General features: G+C 37.8%; 1 long non-coding RNA gene and 1 pseudogene across 3 annotated transcripts; one reads left to right on the top strand and one right to left on the bottom strand.

Moving 5' to 3' along the window:
- Positions 1–1,270: 1,270 nt before the first annotated feature.
- LOC122685284 lies at positions 1,271–25,314 on the bottom strand. 2 transcript variants are annotated; one of them, XR_006338329.1, is made up of 4 exons: positions 25,147–25,314; positions 24,163–24,487; positions 2,415–2,466; positions 1,271–1,290 (listed from the first exon to the last, which is right to left on the bottom strand). It is a non-coding gene; the product is annotated as an uncharacterized LOC122685284 (long non-coding RNA). The 2 variants fall into 2 exon arrangements; XR_006338328.1 differs by lacking the exons at positions 1,271–1,290; positions 2,415–2,466 and adding an exon at positions 19,469–19,673.
- On the top strand, positions 2,510–3,156 carry LOC122685283 (annotated as a pseudogene). The gene has a single exon (XR_006338327.1). The product of XR_006338327.1 is annotated as a 60S ribosomal protein L17-like (transcript).

The raw sequence follows: 25,314 nt of genomic DNA, 5'->3' as shown, positions 1-25,314 counted from the left end.
GGTATGTGATTTGCTCAAGTTTACACAATTAGGCAGCTAAATGGCAGAACCAGAATTGAATCTCACTTCTTTTAACATCCAGTCCAGTCTTCTCTCCTTATTTCAGAACTCCTTAAATGACCGATGTAAATATCTACACAGAATACTGAGATATTTAGAACATCTGAAAAAGCAATTTACTGCAAGACAATGGCTTTGTCTAACTAATTGTTCCTTATATGCAACTAATAGGCTACTAGCAATCCATGAAACTCATTGTGGTCACTAGTGACCATACCAACCAGGACCATTCCTCTTGATGTGAACTGGGTGGTGTGGAGTTGGGGATTGAGTAAGGTTTGCCCTTTTACATTTGTTCTTGTTAGCCTGGTCGTCTTCAAGTGCCTGTTATCTGAGGTGAGATACTGGATTCCAGCAACAGCTCCAGTGTATCAGTATAGTCTTATCTTAGGAACATATGGACTCTTTCACACTTGGTTTCCCTAAGTAGGCTTTTAAAAGTGATGGCAAATTCTGTCAACAACTCACACCTGTTTTGTGTCCTCTCCAGTAAAAAAAATCTGTCTAGGCACTTCAATAAGCTCCTTCTACTATGAGGCCACTTTGTCCCCTCTTCCATTTGCTCCTGTAGCCATTTCCCTCAGGAGGTTTTTCAAAATATATGTCTTCAGTGAGCCCTTCTGGTTAGAACTAGAACCTTTTATCTACTGATTATGTTCTTTTTTAGACCTTTATACCCCATCTGAACTATATGATATAGTTTTCTATATCTAACTCAATATTTGTTCTGTATTCACTTGGTCTATCAGTCATATTAGACTATAGGAATTTGAATGTGGAACTCAAAACTAACGTACTATGTTCAGTGCTATAGACCTTTGAAGGTATTAATTATATGCTGAATGCTGTTTTATTCATGGTACAGTTTGTACAGTTATTCATTCCTAGAGCAAAGACAAATAATTTAGAACACAGAACCAAAAGGGTAAGTGACTTGCTCAAGTTTACACAAATCAGGCAGCTAAATGGCAGAACCAGAATTGAATCTCACTTTTTTTAACACCCAGACTCTTAGTCGTGTCAGACTCTGCAACCCCATGGACTGCAGCACGCCAGGCTTCCCTGTCCTTCACCATCTCTGAATCTGTTCAAACTCATGTCCACTGAGTCAGTGATGCCATCCAACCACCACATCCTCTGTCATCCTCTTCTCCTTCTGCCTTCAATCTTTCCCAGCATCAGGGTCTTCTTTAATGAGACAGCTCCTCACATTAGGTGGCCAAAGATATGCTGAATAATTATATAATATGATTAATTAGGCTTGTCTTATGAGAAGTTAACTGTTCTTGGTTAATTTAAGGTTGAACTCTTGAGTTTGGTAAAGTTGGAAGTTATACAGCTAATATGCAGTGAAGGGTATTTTTGGGTGAGTAATCATTGTAGACAACCAATCTGACCCATTATTTAATAAAGAGGTTCAATTTTTATTCTAAACTATAAGAAGGTTTTATCTTAGTTTTTCTGATTATGTCAAAAGATTTATCTGTATCTTATATTGTACACCGAGATAAATTCCAAGGGGATCAGAGATATAAACATAGAAAATTAAACCATAAAAAAATATTTTTTAACTTTGGAGTATGGAAGAATTTTAAAATATGGCTCAAAATTTAAAGACCATAACAGAAGTTGATAAATTCAACAACATTTAAAAAAATTCTGAAACATAGACACAAACACATATACACAGCCAAGTAATTTTATAAACTGGCAAAAAAAAAAAAAACTTTTCAAGTTAAATTGAAAAATAATTTTTCTAATATACAAAGAGCACCTAAAAATCAATAATAAAAAACATGACAACTTAAAAGTAAGTTTTATGACCAGAGTATTCAAAAATGGAATTATAAATTACTCTTAAACATATGGATAGATACTGACCTCACTCATCATAAGAGATACAGATTAAAATTACACTACTACTTTTCATCTAAGAGATTGACAAAAATTCAATGACTTGAAAATGTACCTATATGAGTATAAATTTAGACAAAATCTCTATGATGGCAATTTGTCAATATTAACCGATTAATAAATGCATACAGAAAATTTCCAGTAATATTATTTTTGAAAATTTATTTGACCAATAAACTTAACAATTTGCAAAATGACATTTGCACAAATTTATTCATCGAATAATTGTTTATAATACTAAAACAATGGAAACTACCTAAGTGTATATCAGTTGAACACTTTATACTAATTGTGATACATCATTACAAATACTCTATAACACTAAAAGAGAATAAGAAAATTCCCAATGCACAATATGAAAAGATAGTTGAGGAATATTGTGTAATGAAAAAAGACAGAGATGGGGAACAGCCAGACAAAGATAAGAATAGGAGACTTACCTCTGAATAGTTGTTATACCTTTCAGTTTTTTGAACCATGGAAATATATTACCTATTCAAAAAATTTTAGGACGAAAAAAAGATGGTTTAAAGGGTCAGTAAATGGTCTTCCTTTTCCGGTAAGCGGCCTGAGCTGACCCTTAAAAATGGTGCGCTATTCACTCGACCCAGAAAACCCCACAAAATCATGCAAATCAAGAGGTTCAAATCTTCGTGTTCACTTTAAGAACACTCGTGAGACTGCCCAGGCCATAAAGGGTATGCATATCCGAAAAGCCACCAAGTATCTGAAGGATGTCACTTTAAAGAAGCAATGTGTGCCATTCCGTCGTTACAATGGTGGAGTTGGTAGGTGTGCACAGGCCAAACAGTAGGGCTGGACACAGGGTCGGTGGCCCAAAAAGAGTGCTGAATTTTTACTACACATGCTCAAAAATGCAGAGAGTAATGCTGAACTTAAGGGCTTAGATGTAGATTCTCTGGTCATTGAGCACATCCAAGTGAACAAAGCCCCCAAGATGAGGCGCAGGACTTACAGAGCTCACGGTCGGATCAACCCCTACATGAGCTCTCCCTGCCACATTGAGATGATCCTTACTGAAAAAGAACAGATTGTTCCTAAACCAGAAGAGGAGGTTGCACAGAAGAAAAAGATATCCCAGAAGAAACTGAAGAAACAAAAACTTATGGCCCGGGAATAAATGCCGCAGAAAATAAATGCAAATCAAAGTAAAAAAAAAAATAAAATAAAGGGTCAGTAAATGAAGAGTTAGGAAAGCAAATTAGATGAATTAGTTTTCAAAGTCTATTTGACATTAATAAATAGAGCCTTAGATATTTTTCTTCTTAAAACTCTAGAGAAATGTTGTATGCTAAATTGAATTGCATCTCACAATGCAGTTAGCCAAAACCTCAATGAAGCATGTTCTAACACATTTTAAATACATAGGGCCTGAACATTATTTCCTGGCACTCTTTTAAGAGTAAGTATATGAGAAGAGTTTGGGGATATAGCAATTTTTATTTTGATATTTTGATACATTTCCCACAGTGTCTGAAGAAATACCTGGCATTTTGCTTTTTTATTTTTATTTTTTTTGGTGTGGGGTGGCAGGAGCTGTATTGGTTAGATAATCTATTTCCAATCATATGGTTTCACACTTGATGGCTATATAAGAGGAGGAGGGCTGCCCTGTGTTTCTTTGGATATTATTGTGGATCCATGATATAATATATTTTAAACACTAGGGGTAGAGATTATTTTCTAGTTAGATCATTAACCAGGAACCTCATAGAAGGAGCTACTTGGTGAAAAAGAAAAAAAAAAAAGAGGGCCTGGCAATAAGTAGAATACATATGTATGAAGATACATAGATACATACTACATACATAGAATAGATAAATCCTATGTATTAAACTTCTATGGAGAGCAAAGCAGAACTATAGGCACAAAGAAAGATACTAAAGATTACTAAAATATGATTCCTATTAAAAAGAGCTTAAATTTAATACAACACATGAGATAGGTAAGACAGTACATAGAAATACAAAGCTGAATGTAGTAAGCTATTAAGGAACAGATTTGTGGAGCACAGAGTTATATGTCTTGGATAGCTGCACTGTCAAAAAAAAACAACAAGAATTGCAAAGTAAAAATGTAGGAGCATTCCTTTAGCACCGTATAAGGAAGACGGGGTCTTCAAGTCTTCTTGGTCTTTAAGTGACTTCTGGTCATGTATGAAGACAATTTCTCTGGCTCTACAAATGCCTGGACAAAATAACCTCCAATATTGACTGGTGTCCTTTATTATGTGGTGATTCTTTTCACCATGAGAAATTTTCTGGTTACTGACCTAGGATTTCTTGAAGACCAGAAATTCTTTGTTGTTGTTGTTGTTCTTAATATTTTTGGTTGTAGTGGGTCTTTGTTGCTGCACATAGGCTTTCTCTAACTGCAATGAGCAGGGGCTACTTGTGGTTGCAGGGCACAGACTTCTCACTGTGGTAGCTTCTCTTGTTGTGGAACACAAGCTCTAGGTGCTTGGGCTTCAGTAGTTGTGATGCAAGACCTTAGTTGCTCTGTGGCATGTGGGATCTTCCTGGACCAGGGACTGAACTCACGTCCCCTGCATTGACAGACAGATTCCTATCCACTGCACCACCAAGGAAGTCCAACCAGGAATTCTTTAGAGTAGACTAATTCCAAATATGAACTATTTCCATTTCACACTGCAAATTACTAAGTCTGTATGAACAAATCTGTCATGAGTAAACTAGTATGAGAAAGCAAGTCACCACAAAGCCCTATTGACCCTCAATCAATAGAAAACCTCCCATTTCAGAACTTGGGAGGATGAGCTCCAGGCACAAGATCTGCTGGGACTTCAGGGAAATGTTAGCAGCAGAAGCCGCTCAGCCAGAAACAAACAGGAGGCCACACTTAGCCCCCTCCTCTATGATGTCTTTTCATCTCTTAGTAAATTTTAGTATTTTTGGAAAATAAAATTCAGTGAGCAAATAAACAGAAAAACAAGAAAGTATTTTCTGAGGCAAATGCATGTTTAACAACAGTGTGAGCAAGGCAGTTATAACAAGTCCCAGGGCAGGCCGTCTAAAACATTTGCCAGGAAAAGACTGTCCAACTTAGAAACACGGTTCAGCAAAACTCCATTTTTTGCGTCCTAACATTAAATATTGATGAACTAGCTTCGGGTTGTTTTGTGTGCCAGCGTATTTTATCAGAACTTAACAAGTTTACATACAAAAAAAATTCAGCCTAAGCAGCTGTTTCACAAATTGCTGTAACACCTCTAAAACTGTCATGGAGTGGATTACAAATTTACAAAGAAATGAATTCTTGGATTAAAGTGGATTGCAAAATAAAAGTCAGATCTAATTTGTGAAGTAAAATACATAGCATTATGCTAAAAATGATCTAACTTCATACAAGAAACTCATTCATATGGGTACTTCTGACATTTACCTCTCAGCACTGGTCTTCCTGTCTTTGAACATGTCTGGAGGACACTGTAGTGATAGCTGAAGTTCTTCTTCAGAGTCTCCTCCAGAAAACCCATCTTCCTTTCCCTCCATTTGTCCTTTTCTCCCTGCCATCCCTCCACACAACCTCTCTCTCCATTCACACTGTTCTTTCCATGTCAGCATTAAGAATCCTCAAACCAAACTTTAAATTTCTAAGCAATAGTTTCATCATTAGGTTTTTGATTATACACTCTGCTCAGAGTTACATTTGCATTACAGAGTAAAGGTTACTAAAGTTCAACATGTGTTTGGCATTATTTCTAAAAGGCGTTGGTCTCTAGTAAGCTACAGAGAAATTTAAGATTGCAAACCTGCAAGCTAGCAGCCCAAAGCATCTACTCCATGAATTTGCTGCAAGAGAAATCTTCACTTTTCCCTTCTGCTTTTGGTTACATCAGCTTAAAACAGGAAAGGCTCCATAACACCATCACCAGCAGCCAACTTCTGTTATAAACTGAGCACTGTACTTGTGCTAGATGTGTCTCTGCCCTCCAAGAAGGTAGACAACATCAAAATACCTTCAGCCTACAAAGATTCGAGGAAATCCTGGAGCAGTGCAGGGAGGATTCTAAACCCTTCAGAACGTTTGGAAGGAGAAAAGCTTGATACCAAGTCTAATAAGAAACAGGGAAGTAGTTTTAATTCTGGCCATGGTATATTAATCCTGGCCCTGGTATATTCTTTTCCCCCACCCCCCGTTTTTTAAAAAATAATTTTTTTTTAAATTTCTAATTGTGCCCCCTTGGTATATTCTCTTCCTTGAGCCAGAGACAAATCATTAAATGACTTAAAATTCTCTCTCTCCCCCTCTCCTTCCTTCTTTCTCCCTTGTCCTCTTCCTCTTTCTATTTTAATAATACTTAGCTACCTCAAAGTGTTGCTGGAAGGATTCTTAAGTATGTTAAGTGCTTTGAAGATGAAAAGCAATATATAAATGCTTAAGTATTACTATAAAAGTACAAGTAAATGAGCTCAGAGCATGTGATTTAAATGGAATGCCTGTGAATACACAATCCACAGATAGCCAAACAACTAAAGAAGCTTCAGCTAAGACTCATAACCCACATGACAATAAACCTTTGATATGACAGAATGTTTTCAGAGCTGAGAGGCTCTCAGAAGAGATCATTCAGATCTAGGCTTTCCTTTTACAGGCTGAGAAAAGGGAAGTCACAAATGACCCGTTGAAGGTACTTGGAGGGATAGGGAGAGACATGAAGAAGACACCTCAGTGCCCATCAGCACTTCTTGCGTCACTCCAGCTAACTCTAAGCTGTCTAATATAGGGAAGAAAACAGCAAGTGCAGTTCAAATGCTAGTATTTGTTGCCACACATCTGGATATTGGTAAATATACTAATTTAAGATTAAATTCTCTTTTATTGAGAATAAATGTTCTTCTTTAGATATACCTTGACTCTGTATATTTGAAGTTGTTTTTCCATTAGAAGGGTAGTTGCAGTGTGAATATTTTCATCTGACACCAACCACAACAACTGGAGCAGTTGGTAAAAAAGAGTAAATAAGCACTGATACAATCCCCAGGGGCTTCCCTGGTGGCTCAGCTGTAAAGAATTCGCCTGCCGGACAGGAGACTTGGGTTCGATCCCTGAGCCGGGAAGATCCCCTGGAGAAGGAAATGGCAACTTACTCCAATATTCTTGCCTGGGAAATCCCGTGGACAGAGGAGTCTGGTGGGCTACTGTCCATGAAAGAGTTGAACATGACTGAGTGACTAATCAATGACAACAACCCCTAAACTGACAGATATTCTTTAGCAAACTTCTCAAAGGAGACTCTCCATGCTACTTTGGAATTATCTTTTTAAATGAAATATACAGAAGTGTCTGGGACTTCCCTGGTAGTCCAGTGGCTAAGACTCCTTACTTCTAATGCAGGGAGCCTGAGTTTGATCCTTGGTCAGGGAACTAGATCCCACATGCTGCAACTAACAGTTCAAGTGCTGCAATGAATATCAAAGATCCTCAGTGCTGCAACTAAGACCTGATGCAGCGAAGTAAGTAAATAAATATTTTTTAAATAAATATACCAAAGTATCAATTAATGGGGTAATGATATCCGGCACCATTTGAAATGGAGCACACTGGCCTTGGATGCTGGTAAGGAGTTCATCTTATTACCAAACCAGTAGATCTGTTCTGGTTTAATAAGGCTGCCTTAAATTCTCTTCAAGTAAATTGGGGCCCTCCAACTTTTAGTAGGCAGCAAAATCACAAGGAGGGGTTTGTTAAAACAGATTTCTGGCTCCATTCCCAGAGTTTCTGACTAAGGTTGGGGCAGGCCATCTGAAATTAGCCCACTTTGCAAGTTTAATTTGTATTTCTAACAAGTTCCCAGAAGACACTGATACACCTTTGGACGACACTTTGAGAACCAGTGGGTTAAAGGAAAGCCATGCAAGTAAGAGTCAATAATTTGTTTGGCTCTGCTTCAATTAGCTGCCTGGGTAGAAATCTACTCAGAATGCAAAGAGGAGTTGGTAATTAACCAGGAAAAATGAATCCCTGAAGATGAATTTACAAATTAGCAAGGCCAAATCTAGCTGGCCCAAATCTGTTTTGTTTGACTTACATAGTATTATTTATTTTAATTGAACTTGTTGCCAACAGTTAAAATGCATAACACTTTGCATAAAAATTTGTTCTAGCTTCTCTCAATAAATCAACTATTTGGCAGCACTGGGCCATATGCTCCCACCAGTCAGGACACCACATCAGTCTCTATCTGACTTGCTTCATTTGCTCAGATTGCCTCCTGCCTTTGACTTTGTGTTTCATGTGAATAATGAATCTAAAAATTTCAAGCCTCCAAATCACTTTTTCAGTTTCTACTATACAAAGTTTTACTAAGTAAGCCAGGCATGTCACTCTTCATTTCATTTTACTGTATTCTGTTTGAAAGCAGTCTATGCATATACAGAGGAGCAAAACGAAATCTCACATCGTTGACCAGTATCCCTAGGACTGGCGAGGCAATTTTCCATTTTCTTTTACCTTGGAATAGCTAAATATTATATCACTTAAGTTTCCAAGGAATTTAGAAGCAAGAAAAAGCCCAGGAATGACATATTTACTATATAGAATTAATACTCTCAGATGTATATTTTATTAAATAGCAAAATATATTTTATTTTCTGTATCTTCTTAAAATAGTTTTTATATGTTTTAATATTTTATATATTTTATATATGTGTTTTAATATTTTATATATGTGCTGTTTGGTTTTATTTTACTACTCAAACTTTACTTTTCACTCAAATTTCCTTACCTTCTTTTTTTTCTTGGGCTGCACTGGGTCTTAGTTATGACATGTGGTATCTAGTTCCCTGAGCAGGGATCGAAGCCAGGCCCCCTGCATTGGAAGGGTGGAGTCTTAGCCACTGGACAACTGAGAAGTCTCCTTTACCATTTTTTTTTTTTAAAGTTTAACCTATTGATCAAATCTAGTTTGGAATAAAAATAATACTAAATATTCACATTATTCTTTACACAATTATAATGAGCTTTTGGGGAGAGGTGTTCAAGTTCTACTTTAGTTTGCTGTGGTCCTAAGACCAGCCTCACCTGGGAACTTGTTAGAAATGCAGATTATTTGATTCCCACCCCAGACTCATCAAACCAGAAAACCCAAGAATAGGACCCAGCAACCTGGATTTTACCAAGTTCCCTGGGTAATTCAGATGCACAATAAAGCCTAAGAACTACTACTTTAAAACATCAAATGGGTATGGAAAATAATTGTGCCTGTGTGAACAGTGAAATATGAAGCCAAAGGATTTGTGAAAGTGACTCCTGAATCATTTGAAAGTATGGTGTTTTGGTTAATGTTGTTCTCTATTCAGTCAGAACATAGAGATTTTTCTTTCTCATCTTTTTGAAGGAGGGTTTTGTACTTTAGAATTTGCTTTCATAACTAGCTTTGGGAACTATAAGACATTTTATTTGAGACAGATACAGGAGACCACAATACTAGTGAAAAGGGCACGGAGATAAACTTACACTGTCATTTTGCTTTATCTTTTTTTGATATATTCTTAAAAATAAATTGTCTATGGATAATTTGGACAACAGAACCAATGTATTCTCCATCTTTTTTATACTTATCATCAGCATGATAATATCCACGATGAATCCAATGATTCTCAACCATGAATGCTTTTAATCGCTAAAGAACTTTTAGAAAATATACTGGCCTCAGCTCCAATCTCAGAAATCCTGACTTGGTTGGCCACATATGAGGCCAGGGCCACTGGTACACTTTTAAGAGCTCCCTAAGTGATTCTCATGCAAAGCTGGGGCTAAGAAGCCCCGTTTGCATCCTTCTTCACTGTTGGCAGTGACCTAAAAACCAAATTTTTGATCTCAGTCCTTATCTCCCTGTGGAACATGAAACTACCTCTCTTTAGATGAGCAGAGATAATTTCAGTAACTAGGAAATCTTGAATAACTATCAAGTGAAAGGGCCTATATACAAAGTCACTCTATTTATATCAAGCAAAGATAAAAATATGTGTGAGTAATTCAGGTTTCCAAACACTTTCTACCAGATAATTAAAGCCAAATCTCTGTTTCTTTGGCTTGAAAATTTGGATAATTAGCTTATCTCTCCACCTTGCTCTGGGGTACAGATAAAGTCCATACATACAAAGGTAGTGCATTCTGCTGTTTGCTTGACCTAAATGGTGAACAAGAGGGGAGGTAATCAATTTCTAATTTTATTTTGTGGGTGGAATGTTGATACAATCAAATCCAAAAGCCTTCAGTCTTTTGCTGGATGAATTTACTTCTGAAAACATTAGAACTGGATCAGAATTCAGAAACAAAATGTTAATTCCTTTTCTCTACCCCCTCAAAACTCCTATTTATTTATGCAGCTCCTGTTATTTTTGTGACAATACTTTCTTTCCACTATTTCCTCATGGCATGCTAAAGGATCTTTAGTTTTTGACCTTTTGATATGAAAACAGGCATTACAGCCATGCTTTGTGGCTCTTTTTTTCTTTGATTTAGGGAAGTGGCAAGAATGTGTGGAATAATCACAGAAGTTCATGTTTCCTCTTATAAACAAATGAAAAGGGCAACTCACCAGTTTCTCACTGACTTCAGGGGCCTTTTATTTAAAAAGAATAAGAGAGAAGAAAATTTAGAAAATATTTTATTTTATGATATCCACAAAGACCATGATATTAAAGAGGATCCAACATTTATTTTCAAAGTCTCAGCAAAATTGTTCTATTGTGTTTACCAGAAAGAAGATCTGAGATGGAATCTTAGTTCTAGTCATAAACTAACTGTGATTTAGGGAAAATTACCTAACTACCCTAAGCCTTGTTTTGTATTCAGTAAAATGATCTTATGTAGATTACATTAGGTAATATGTATAAAGTATTTGCCCAGTACAAAATCAGTAAGTGGTAATTTATCATTATTATTACTCTGGGCAGATTCTCTGAAGGCTAGCTTTGACTGCATTTCTCAAACTCTTCTCTGCTACACCAAACTGAGGCATTAAACCATTAAGAAACAGAGATTTGAGATGCTTCCATAGTAGATGAAGTCATTAAAAAACTGCTTTTAAGAAAGGCGGGAACTGGCAAACTCAAGAACCACAGGATATATGAAAACTGGGTAAGCAGGTTTCTATATTGCAACATTCACTTTGGAGAAATAACCCATAAATATGAGGGTGATCAATCCAAACGGATCAGTAATTAACACAAAGGCTGTGTCATCAAGAAACTAAGGGAGCGTCTTTGTTCCTAATTCCGTCGGATTCTACAGTGATTGGACTTTGAAACATCTACACGATACATACACTTCAGCAGACAGTACAGAGCAAGCCTCCCAGAGCACTGTCAGAAAAGTCAGCTGCCCAGTGACCTCCTGGTTCAGAGCCTCTACAGGACCTTCCAAGCAAGCCACAACCCCACTTCCTGCTACACTCCAGATCCTCCCCTGGGCTCACATTCCAAGCTGCCCTGACTCTTCCTCCCAGGGACTCCCTCTAGGTCACAGCTTGAGGAATTCTAGGGTTGGAAGAAGACACTCTGAGAAGACTGAGGATGGGAAGTATTTTAACTCACAAACAAATCTGAACGGGGGATGGGACTCTGTGCTCCCAGATGAAAGAGATTCAAGCTTGTGAATCACTGAAAATAGCAGGATATCAGACAAGAAGGGCCTTGTCCCAGAGTAATAGCCTTACTCAGAGATTAAAATAGGTCTGACCTTTGTCTCTGGGACTGTGTTGTCTCAGTCACATTTAGTTGCTCCAGCTGAGGGCTTCTGGAAACCTCTATATGTGTGTTGCGAAACTGCAACAGGGGGTGGTCTCTCCTTCAACACAGAGGAGCTACTTATTCAGGGCAGCACTTAACTGGAGCTTGTGACTTCAAAGCCAAGAAAATGGCGCTTACTGAAATTCCAGTTGTCTTTTTTTCCTCTCAAATGAAGTTAGACACAGAGAAATGTGACAGTCAAGGAAACTGAAGTTCTCCAGCCAACACTGAAGTTCCTTGGTCATCACCCATACATTTGCTTGCTTCTGGAGGGGCCTAAAGATCCCATTCTTCTTGTGTGGCTTCTTTACTTTAAAAACTTATTCAGAGAGCCAACTATTGTCATGTTTGGGGACACAGAGGTGCAGCTCTGTTCAACAGGATCAACAGAACAGAAGGCAAGCTATTCATAAGAAGAGGACCCGAGATTAGGAAACTAGAAGCCTGTTTTCTAAGGCTACCTTGCCAATGAGTCACTGCCTCAATTTCAAATTATTTCTCTATTTCTCAGTTTCACCTTCTATAACTATAAAGTAGAGATAATAATATCCATTCCTCCCTGGTTCCTCGGTATATTGTGAAAATACATTATTATATATGTGAGCCCTGGGGAGAAATGGCTTAAATCAAAGCATTATTATTTCTTACTACCAAATAGTCTCCATGGTAATCATAGTTTCACCAATAACTTTCACCAATAACCCATGCTACCTCTGGTCTAGTAACCTAAATGTCAAAATGTGGATATTGCATTGCAGGTTTTGAAGGCTTCTCTTCTCCAAAACTGTGCTTTTAATTCACCATGACACCTAATTTGCTTACTTCATTTTGCCAAACATCATTTTGCACAAGCAGCCTCCATTTGGAGCTGAAGTGAACATCCAGATCTTTAAATCTGATGTAGATGAGCTAGGGATGTAAGCTCTCCATCTAAGAGACTCATAGACTCTCATAGTACCATCTCATAGACTGTGGCTGCTAAGTCAAGAATACTGGAGTGGGTTGCCATTTTCTTCTCCAATGCATGCATGCATGCTAAGTCGCTTCAGTCGTGTCCGACTCTGTGCAACACCACAGATGGCAGCCCACCAGGCTCCCCTGTCCACAGGATTCTCTAGACAAGAACACTGGAGTGCGTTGCATTTCCTTCTCTGATCTCATAGACAGTGGTGGTCATTTCCTATTCTGATTTACTTTTCTGTTGGTCTCTGACCTGGAAAGAACAAGGTAATACTGCTTAACCTTGTGTTGTATTCAAACCATAGTGACCACCAAGCATGATTTCCAAACTTGCCTGGAAGGAGGTAGAGCATGTGGCCCATGGCATCAGACTCTAACGTCCCTAAAACAGCTCTTTGTTATTTTATATTAAGAGTGACATGGAGCTTCCCTGGTGGCTCAGTGGTAAAGAATTCACTTGCCAATGCAGAAGACACGAGTTTTATCCCTGATCAGGGAAGATCCCACATGCCACAAGCGATTAAGTCCATGCGCCACAACTACTGAGCCTGTGCTCTAGAGCCCAAGCAGCAATTACCAAACCCTTGCACCCTAGAGCCCCTGCTCCAAAATAAGAGAAGCCACTGCAAGCACAGAGCAACCACAGAGCAGCCCCCGCTCGTCACAACTAGAGAAAAGCCTGTCCAGCAACAAAGACTGGGGGTGTGTGTGTGTGTATGTGTGTGTGTCTGTCTGTCTGTCTGTGTCTGTGTGTGTCTGTGTGTCTGTGTGTGTGCATGTGCACGCACATATGTGCATGTTAGTTACTCAATCGTGTCTGACTCTTTGCAACCTCATGAAGTATAGCTCCTCAGGCTCCCCTGTCCATGGGATTCTCCAGGTGAGAATACTGGAGTGGGCTGCCATGCCCTTCTCCAGGTGATCTTCCCGACCCAGTGATACAGCAACAAAGAGCCAGCATAGCCAAAAATAAATAAATTAAAAAAAAAAAAAAGAGTGATGTGTAACAAACTTGAAATTCTATTTTTTAAATTATCTTTTATTGTGGTAAAACACCCATAATTATTTTTCACATGCAGTTTTCTGGGATTAGGGTTAGGGTTAGGTATGTAATTTTGCCATATTTTCTCTTCTTTTTTTTAAATTAAGGTTAAAAACACATAACAGAGAATTTACCATCTTAACCATTTTTAAGTATACAGTTCAGTCTCTTTAAGTACATTCATATTGTGCAATCATCATCACCTCAGTCTCTTTAAGTACATTCATACTGTGCAATCATCATCACCACCCATCTCCTGAACTTTTCTTCTTCCCATACTGAAACTTTGTATCCATTAAACAACAACTCTTCATTTCCCTCTCAAGCTAACCCTTGGTAACCACCATTCTAATTTCTATCTCTATGAATTTGGCTACTTTAGGTATCTTCTGTAAATTAAGTTATATAGTATTTGTCTTTTTGAGATTGGCTTATTTCACTTAGCACAGTGTTCTCAAAGTCCAAGTCATCACATGTGTCAGAAAGTCCTTCCTTTTTAAGGCTGAGTAATATTTCCTTGTATGGATATATCACATTTTGTTTATCCATTCATCAATGGACTTGCAGCATCTCCCTCTTGGCTATTATGAATAATGCTTCTATGAATATGGGTGCCCAAATGTCCTCTCTGCTTTCAGTTCTCTTAGGTGTATGCCCAGAAGTGGAGTTGTTGGATCATGTATTAACTGTTTTAAATTTTTTTAGGATCTGTCGTAACATTTTCCATAGTGGCTGCACCATTTTACATTCTCACCAATGGTACACAAAGGTTCCAATGTATCCACATCTTCACCAATACCTGTTATTTTCTATTTTTTTAATAGTAGCCATCCTAATGGGTATGCTGAAATTCTGTTTTTGATAAGAGAGTAGGAGATAGAGGTGCCATGAAACAGGGTACAAGGCATTCTCATATACGAATTTCTCTTGGACAGAGCGATGAAGACTAAAACAATATGACTAAGGGCCATCTCAGAGAACTGTACTTCTTGGATACCCTTGCTCTGACTGGAGAGGAAGTGTACAAAAATGCCTACAAAGGATGTTGGGGGTTTCCATGCCAGCTGTAAGTCAGCAAGAGAAAACTGAGTCCAAGAAGAGAACAATGGCGGAAAGAATTTAATGCAAAGTACTCCCTACTTGTACCACACATCTGGCATACAAATGTTCTGCATGACCTGAGATGTATTTCAGTGTTTCCCCATTTTACACAGTTTTACTATAAAATCTCCAGATTATTGACAGAAGCAGATAAGCCACTGAAGGAAGAGTAGGAGGGGTCTTCTCAGGAACTGAGCAAGGGAATGGAGAAAACAGTATGTATGGCTAACCCTGGTCAAAGGCAGAAATTAAAAAAATGAGATGGGAAGTTAAGCCTAGAAAAACTCTCTTGCTTCTGCTCTTCCCATCAGCAACCCCAAACAATCACCAAGAGAATGGAACATCAGTTCTTTGTTCTACCCCTCACTTCCCTTTGTAAAATGCTGACGTTCTAATGTGCTGCCCCAGGGGCCTCATACTAGCCGGCTACTCTCCAATACCCACAGTCTCCTTCTGAGAGATTTCACTCATCCTCCATTCTCTCTTCTAGTTAGACATTCAAAATATATGTTGGATACCTGCAAGCCATGAAACATCTTTAACATTTTTTTTTCCCTAAAATTGTATTCAAAGCAAAATTCCTATCTTCCACAATAGTGAACCCGGGACAGGGAAATGGGAACAGTGTGCCCCAGGTGCAGGCAAGTCATCATTGTCTGTAGAGAATTATAAAATTTGTAAATATTAAGAATTTTTCAATAATAAACTAAAAGAAATAAGCTTAAAGGCATACTGCTTTCTATTTTCCCTATGCTCTGTCAACTCTAAACAAAGTCAATGACAAAATACTCCTCCCACTTAAAACGCCTTTTGTTCATCAAAGTTCTGAACAATTGCTGTGGTTACTGCTGAATTTTAATAGGACATACGTAATCTTCATATATATATGTATAACATCATTTACAAATAAACTCTGTAATCTGGAACCTCCACTTGTACACCCAGAGACTCAGCTGTCCACATTCTTTTTTTTTTTAAATTTATTTATTTTTTAATTGAAAGATAATTGCTTTACAGAATTGTGTTGGTTTCTGCCAAACAGCAACATGAATCAGCCATAGATATAGAGAGTAAGTTCAAAGTGGTCTGGAATCCTTTGAGCTTGCCTCGATGGCAGCTAGCAACTTCAATTCCTAGGGTACTACAGCTTCAAGTGTTTAGAACAGTCAAAACAAACAATGATTGTAAGGACAAAGAAGGAAAACTTGAGTTACTTCAATCCTCCCTTTGGAAGCCATGGAGTACATGGCAGTATAAAATATTTTCCTTTTTCCCAAGAAACCATTAACGTCTTATATTTTATAAAACTAAAATATTTTTGTTCTATAACATTTGTTTTGATTTTTAATTTATTTGCATGATTATATATTGTTTAATGATAGTTTATGTTTTTCTTTTGGCTGTTATTATCATTCATTTCATAGCACAATTCTTACTGAAATACATCTTTCATATAAAATGCATATAAAGTGCATACCATTAAAAATGATAGGCACTGGGTGTCAAAAATACTAGATACATGGCGGCTTTGCTAGTTTTTTCTTAATTGGCACATACTTCATCATTCTATTATCCAACAAAACACCTGACATCTGCCAGGCACGGCTCAATCGTGGACATATAGAGACCCATACAGGCCAGACCAGGCCTCAAGGTTGGTGTCTCTGGGACACAGCAGATGGAAATATCCCAATTTATGGCTATAGCATGAAGTCGAACTGAACACACTGACGCAAGTCTAACTTACTGGAGAAGTTCTAGACAACCCAAGACCAGACTGACCAGGTTGCTTATTTCATTCATTTTCCCATAAATGAGAGACCTAGCATATGCCTAAAAGAAAGGGCCTAATATTTTTTACACCTACTTAATATTTATGAACCTCTTCTAATCCAGTTCTGTGATTATGTTTAAGAACTGCCCACTATCATTATGTTTCCTTAGGCCATGTCAATAAGCACACAAAAAATAAAGCAGACCTATGCATGGCAAACATAAATGAACCTAATTCACGTTAATTATTATGAGTATTCCTATCAAAATAAGCGTTCTGCAAACTTCTTTGAAGGACTATACAGGCGGTCCAAGAGGTAAAAGAATGAAATTGAGCAAAACAAAAGTTTAGATTAAAAATTAGGTAAAAAATGTACCTGCAACAAATCCCATTTTTCTGAGGAATAACCTCCCAGGGAACCTGTAAAAATGGTCCCAGCACTTGTGTACATTATTCTAAACAAGGATGGAAAAATTATTTGAGGATATTCTGTGAGGAAAGGAGCCTGTATTGGAAAAGAAAAAAAAAAAGGACCTAATTTTCCACTTGTAATTTTCATAATTCTGCCTTGACTGGCTTCATCACACATAATACCTGACAATTTGAGTATAAGAGACTAAAAAACACAAAAATGAACTTCAGCCAACAGTTTAAGGCAAGAGTTAAAGGACTCTAAATGGAAACATTCTTGACAATAAAAATCAGACTTAAAATTATGAAAAGGCACTCATACTTATTTCATATACATTTATAGACTTATTCAGTGTGCGTTAAGATAAAAATTCCAATATGTTTCCACGCGCTTGTCACTGCCTCAACATCTCTGTCACTGCAGCTGATTCTGACACTTCCGGTTGCAAGTTAAAACCCATTTTTTAGGCTGAGACAGGAAATACCAGTCAGCACTGGAACACTTACGAAAATCAGGACACTTTCAAAGATGTAATGCAGGAAATAACACGAGAGAATATTCAAATAATCACAACGTGCCTAACATTTAAAAAACTTTCAACATTTTCTTCCTCTTTGAAACAAATGTTGAAGCAAAGCTTTCTGTGTCTCAAAACCAACATCCATGGACTCTCAAAATGGCAAGTCTCACATATGCATTATTCCTTCTCTTCACACTTAATTTCCCTGGCCTGATGTGAGGTTTCCAGGGCTTTAAAGATGGCCTATAGAATACAACTATGTATTCACACTTAAAATTCCATCTTGTGGAGTAGATAGAAAGTAATACTGGCCATTAACATCAACAATTGGCTCCTTTGAGTTACTACTGTGTCGGGGGAAACTAGGATACCAAGAGATGAGCAACCTGTTTGCAGTTCTTGAGAGGATTACAGGTAGGTGGGGAGAGGCGATGTAATCTAGCAACATATATAATAATGCAATGTGACCTGTGTTTCCTTACCTATAAAATATGCATAACAGTACTTACCTGGTGGTAAAGAATTAGAAGGCATGATTACTGCAAAGAATTCAGCACAGTGCTTGGCACACAAATACTGTATCAGAGGTATTGACCTTTTTGGTCAGGAGACTTGCCAGATAAGTAAATTTTTTAAATACCTGGAGCTGAGGAAAAGCAGAGGTCAAGGAGAGGTGAGGCTGTCTGTGGGAACTCAGGAAAGTTTCTTGGACAAAGCAGGACTTAAACTGGGCCTTGAAAAATGTGGAAGCCCAACCCAAAGGCAAAAAAGTCCCCATTCACTTCCGAAAATGGCAATTGACAGGGCTATCCAAGGTGATGGCACATTCTTACAAACTCCTTTCTTGAGTGATCGTATGGCTTGATTTCCTGGATCTTTTAAACCTGTTTTTCCAGGTAAGTACAAACATCAGAGCATTAGCTCATTTACAATTTAGTCCAAATTCAACTTTGTGCCATTTCAAAACTCTGTAGCACAACTGAAGAGCACTCACCAGCCAATATTTCCTGAAAGACATCTGGGGGCAGTAACTGAAGACCCTTAGAGAACAACAGGGAATGGGGTTTCAGAGAGGACTGAGACTACTTTTTCAGCAGGAGTCAAAGCAAACCAGGTAATTCTGTTCCAGTTGGTGTGGGCCAGTGACAGCCCCACACCCTTTGTCAGTGGGAAATAGTTTCTTAACTCACTTCTGGGAAATGCTGCTAGTGATTCAGCACTACAGGCTGGCTCACTGGGACAGCAGGGGCACATTTCCCTCACAGCCTCCCCAGCCCCTGGGTGAGAGGCAAGGTTCCCAGGCTCCAGTGTTACCCTCAAGTCCTGCTGCTACAGTTGGAAAGTGTGTCAGAGGGTCAAGGGCAGTCTTTCCTTTAGCAACATGACTGAGGCTCTAGAAGTCTCTTTGAGTAGATACTGCATTATTTATCATCCAAACTGGGAACTTTTTGACAATAAAGTGTGGCACTATTAATAACTGTGCTACAATAGCAGATGAAAATGCAGAATGTCCCAGGCAAACTGGATATATGATCATCCTGTCTCAGGGTCCTGGGTCCCTGCACTCTAGAAATACTGTATTAATTATCTTTGCCCTAGAAGCCTCAGATTAGTAGGAAAAATAAACACATAAATGAGAATTTATATGCATTTAGAGGTCAGTTCAGTTTAGCTCAGTCGCTCAGTCATGTGAGACTCTTTGCGACCCCATGAACCTCGGCACGCCAGGCCTCCCTGTTCATCACCAATTCCCGGAGTCCACCCAAACCCATGTCCTTTCAGTCAGTGATGCCATCCAACCATCTCATCCTCTGTCGTCCCCTTCTCCTCCTGCCCTCCATCTTTCCCAGCATCAGGGTCTTTACAAATGAGTCAGCTCTTCACATCAGGTGGCCAAAGGACTGAAGTTGCAGCTTCAACATCAGTCCTTCCAGTGAACACCCAGGACTGATCTCCTTTAGGACAGACTGGTTGGATCTCCTTGCAGTCCAAGGGACTCAAGAGTTGTAGAGGTCAAACAACCCGGAAACTCCCTGAGGCAACTTTTAAGAGAGACTTCCAAGGAAAGGGGCTAACCTATCTCCATCTTCATCAGATGATGAGAACAGGACCTGAATTCCAGGAAGAAATGTCATTGAAAAACAAAAATATCTAATATTTATCAACTACTTACTGTGTATTGGCCACCTTATAAAAAGTCTCACTTAACCCAGACTTCTCGTACCTCCATTTTACCTCCAAGGTGCAAGTTTTAAAGTGTTGAAAGAATCTATGTTCCCTACCCTTGAATCTTGCTACCATCAATAGAGTACAGTGGAAGTGACACTATGTGACTTCTGGGGTCAGATCATACGAGGCCAAGCAGCTTCCACTCGGTTTGCTGAAACACACATATTGGATCCCTGAGCTGCTTGGCAAAATGTCCAGCTACCAGCAGAAACCATTCTGATATCCATCAGCATGGGCACCAGACTTGTGAGAAGTCATCTTAGAAATGAATCCTCTGGACCCAGCATAGAACTATCCCCACTGACCCTTTGGACCCACAAAATCTGGTTTTAAAATAGTTATTGTTTTACATCACTAAATTTTGAGCCTGTGTTCTAGAGTCCCAGTAGCCGCAACTCTGAGTCTGTGTGCTACAACTACTGAAGCCTGCATGACAGAGAGCCTGTGCTCCACAACAAGAGAAGTCACTCCAATGAGAAGCCTGTGCACCAACTAGAGAGTGGCCCCCACTCACCACAACTAGAGAAAAAGCCCATGCAGCAATGAAGATCCAACACAATCAAAAATAAATAAATAAATAAAATTATATAGAAATATATATATATATATATTATATATCTAATCAGGCAATAAAAGAGAATTCAAATCCAGAAAGCTTGGTATCAAAAAACACTCATTCAATTACTTTTTTGTATACATACAATCACTTGTTGTAGCTGACACAGGAAGTTCAGAGAAGAAAGTGATGAGAGATGAATTTGGAGAGAAAACAAGAATCTATCAAGTTATAGATTTTTCTTATAAACTGCATTAATGAATTTGAAGCAATAAGGAAGCCATTGAGAAATTTTAAAGCAACAGAATGTTGTACTCAGCTCTGTGTTTTAAAGGGATCACTCTGGTGTTTATGGGGAAGAAGATCTTAAAGGTAACAAGATTTGTAGCATTTAGGAACCTGTTAAAGTAATTCAGTCAAGAAATAAGTCAACAGCAGCGGCAGAACAGAAAAGGAAGAAGCAGGGGTAAAGTGAAGAAATAGTAGCTAGACTGAGGACAACTGTCGAATGGTATTCCCTAGTTCCACAAAGATATTCTATAATCATTCTACCACATTTGGAGGCAGAAAGAAATTGAAAGACAGGTAAAATGATTAGGAAATACTTCCAGAGGTGCACTATACTGAATGCTCAGGGCTACAGTTGCCAAGTAAACGGAAAACTACAGCTGCTTTCAGTTTTCTTCTCTTTCTTGAAGATGGTGGAGAAGGAACAAAGCAAAAAAGGAAGATTAGTTACAGACAATCACTTTGAGAAAATGTAACTGCATTGTCAGTAATGAGAGTCAGGCTCCTCACTGTCAAAGAAAGTAAATAAATGAGAAAGCTAGGAATACGCCTGAGGTTATTGGAAATACTAGGTGAAGTGGTAGTCTTGGATAACAGATGACAGACAGACATGGATTGGTGTACATAAATAATAATTATATGAACATAATATATATACATACACATAAATATACATGCATACCTATATATGCATCTGTATATATATATCAATACATATAGAATTTCAGCTCTGTTTCCCAAGAGAGTCTAGAAGCAATGACACTCCAGTAGCAATGAGCGCTCAGAGCAGATTTCGGCTTCCAATACCATGCTCCACTGAAAGGAACCAGGACTCCTTAGATAAACAACTGACTCCAGCACTTGGGTGAAGAAGATGCAATATGGGCTTGGATTATCTTTTTTGTCATAGAAAGTAAGGAAGTGTTCAAAGAATGATATAAACACTGTCAAAAAGACTTGGGAGCAAATTTACAAAGGTTCCAACTGGCCAATTCTGGAAACTATCAGAATAATGATAGTAACAGACCATAATCCACTGAATAAAACAGGAATCCATAAATCTATATTGATATAAATAATTAAATGAACACATAAATGAAGGAGAAGGGGAAAATCTATCCAATCCTAGAATGCCAACTGATAAACAATGGAAATAGAAAATCATCATTTGACAGTCATATAAAAGTCATTAATTCAGGCAGGAATCAGCAAAGGATGCCAAAGCTGGTGAGTGAAGGCTTAAAGATTTTGAGGCTACGGGCATAGGTTTGAACTATCTCAACATAAAATCTTTATCAATTACAAAGGGGAGAAATGGTGATTTTAAGGTGGAGAAAGCTGGTAATTGCCTGAGTGCTCTAGGTTGGCATCACCTGGGGTGGGATTGGTGCTCATCCTGAGCCTCCATTGTGTGATCAATTTGGGAAGAGAACATTTCTGAGGTCTTCGTACCAGGAATGAATGATCTGATTCTGGTCATAAGAAAACCTCATAAAAGGCCCAGGTTGAGGGACATGCTATCAAATGAACTTCATTTGATAGCATGTCCCTCAACCTGGACCTGGGAATTCATGACTAAGACTAAGGAAAACCTAAGCAAATGCTCCAGATATAGAAAACTAAAGAGTGGTAAAAATAACCACAATGCATGATTCTGGATGTTAAAGGAAAAAGCTGCTATTGCAAAAGCTGTCAAAATTTGAATGGGGTCTGTGGACTAAAAGGTAGTGTGTATCAATTTCTTAATTTGGAGGATTATTTGGGATTAGGAGGAGAATATCTTTGTTTTTGAGAAATGTGCACCAGAGTTTTCAGTATTGTGTCTACATGAGATATGGAAATATTCTGAACTGTCCATGCAACTTTTCTATAAGTTTGAAATAGTTATTTTTTAAAAGTCTTAAAGAAAAGTTTTTCAAAATTTGGAGGAAGTAATTTGCAACACAGATGGAAAAAATAAAGTATAAGTACTCAGAGCTTCCTTCATAACAGGAGCTAAAATAAAAGGGTTTTAATTCATTATTAAAAGAAATTAAGTGCCACTCTATAGCATTTCACATGTGCCTCACCAAACTCTTATGAAAATGACTAAATATAGATGATAAAATGCTTTGTTGTTTTGATTCACAGGTATCACTGGAATTTGAATAAGTAAAAAGAAAACTAAGGTTATACTTTTCAAACTGTCTTTCTGAAAATTCCTGGTGATTCATCTGTTCTATAAATATTGAGCTCACATTTCATTATAAAAATATGCTTTCAAATAAAAAAATAAAATATGATAAAAATACATTCAATAACACATAGATTTATAATTTAAAAAGAAAACCTATACTACACTGAAATACATTCTATACCAAATAAGAAACCACCAATACATTCATTTGAGCCACTTTTTCTTGACACCTCTATATAGATATTTGAATTTACTGCAAATATGTCACTTATTAATAATTAATAAATGTGCCTGAATTTCTTCTTTTTATTCCGGAGAGATTCTGGCTGTATAGCTAAAAGTGCAAATTCAGATACTAATTCTTAACAGGATGAACTATAACTTTTCTTGAGTCAATTTTACTTTTCAAATAAAAATACAGAAAACAATTGGATAGTAAAAATAATATAACACTGCAACTATCTTTTCTAACTCTTTTTAGTTTTTAATCTTTTCTAACTCTTGATTTTGAATACCAATGTTCATAGGAACAGTCTCTTAACATGACTGATTTAATAGTAAGCAAACAGTATAAATTGATCTTACAACTGGTATACTGTTTTCACTTATTTTATTATTTTACTTATTTATTTATTTTTGGCCATGTCTTGTGGCATATGGGATTTCACTTCCCCAATCAGGGATCATACCTGTGCTCCCTGCAGTGGAAGCACAGAATCTTAACCACTGGACCACCAGTGAAGTCCTTCATCTGTTAAATGCTATTTTTTTCTTTTATAGATGTTTAAGGAAGAGAGTTTTGCAAAAAAAAAGAAAAGAAAAAAAAACGTTAAAAACAGTGAAAGACATTGTTTTAAAATATGTTGTGAGACAAGGTACATTCTTCCTGCATTTTGTTAGGTGATCAACAAGAACAAAATAGAAAAGGCAGGTCATTCTGGAAAAGTGGGCTCCTATCTTTTAAATGACATATTTTTCCAGATAATCTGGAAGAGGGTGGAGTTAATGACTGATAATGAAACACAACTGTATGTCATTTGACATCTTTAGCTCCTTTGTAATACAAAAACCTACATTGTTTGTATCAGTCAAAGCCAATTGATTAGCTGTAAATAGATTTTTTACTGTTGATCTTTAGCAAGTTATGTAATCTTTCTAACCAGTGCTTATCTTATGTTTAAAAAGGGGAAAGCAGTTCTAGAATATTGTGAGAATTAAATAGGCCATGAGAAAATTTCTAGCATAATGCCTGCCCCAAATACATTTTGCTCTAAAATCACTGTGAAAGCAATTTAATGATTCATACTTAATGAAACATTATTTACATTTAACTATGGGTACAAATACTTACCTATTTGTTTTTTTAATTAATGAGATGAATGTTATTTAGAATCGTCCTTGTTTTTTTAAGGTAAGAGTAGAGCAGAAGAATAGGCCTGTGATTTGAGAAGTGCTGGAGGATGGCTCTGAGTAGAGTGATCCAGAGCTTAATCCACTTTCCCTGATGAGGTCATCCGTACAATAGAGAAAGCATCTGCTTGTTTGTAAAGTGATCAGATTGAAAGTACCAGGCATTGTCTGTTGAAATATTTCTTTTCATTTGTAGATCTCCAATCTTTGCCTTTATATGCAGCCTGACAAGTGAAGTGGAATGCCAACAGACTTCTCTCAACAAACTAAGAGGGGATAGAGCAGAGAAGAAAAGGAATGTAGTTAGACAAAGGGTCCAGGACTTCACACAGATGACACCCACTTAGGAAAAAACAAACAAACTTTAGCCTCAGCAGAAGCAAGACAAGCCAGAGGGCTTCTCACAGTCAAAAACTGGGATCTATCCCAGGCTGGATCCAATTAATAAAACAAACTAATCCCGATTGGTTCACCCATCTTACCTAGAAAAAAAGTCAACTGCTTAGAGTTCACCTAATTGTTCAACGTCATTAAATAATTATCCAAGAGCACCAAGTACATCAAAAGCACACATCTTTAATGTGTGTAAATGTGTAATAATTTTTAAAAAACAGTAACTGGCAAGGGGTTTCCCTGGTGGCTCAATGGTAAAGAATCTGCCTGCCAATGCAGCAGCCGCTGATTCGATCCCTGATTAGGGAAAATCCCACATGCCTCAGAACAACTAAGCCTGTATGCCACAACTATTGAGTCTGGGGCTCTAGAGTCCAGAGACCGCAACAAGAGAAGCCACTGCAATGAGAAGCCCAACCACCGCAACTAGAGAGTAGCCCCTGCTCACCACAACTAGAGAAAAGCCCACGTAGCAACAAAGACCCAGCACAGCCAAAACGTTAAACAAACAAACAAACAAAAAACACAGTACCTAGAAAGATTGTTGATCCATGCTTCCTCAGTTAATTGCCACTGCTTCCCCCACACCAGGGGCTTCCCTGGTGGCTCAGATGGTAAAGATTCTGTCTGCAATTCAGGAGACTCGGGTTCAATCCCTGGGTCAGTAAGATTCCCTGGAGAAGAGAATGGCTTCCCACTC

Source organism: Cervus elaphus, chromosome 28, assembly GCF_910594005.1.
Source record: "Cervus elaphus chromosome 28, mCerEla1.1, whole genome shotgun sequence".
In the NCBI taxonomy this organism is placed as follows: Eukaryota; Metazoa; Chordata; class Mammalia; order Artiodactyla; family Cervidae; genus Cervus; species Cervus elaphus.
The sequence above is the reverse complement of the archived record's forward strand: the minus strand, read 5'-3'. Positions and strand labels throughout refer to the sequence as shown.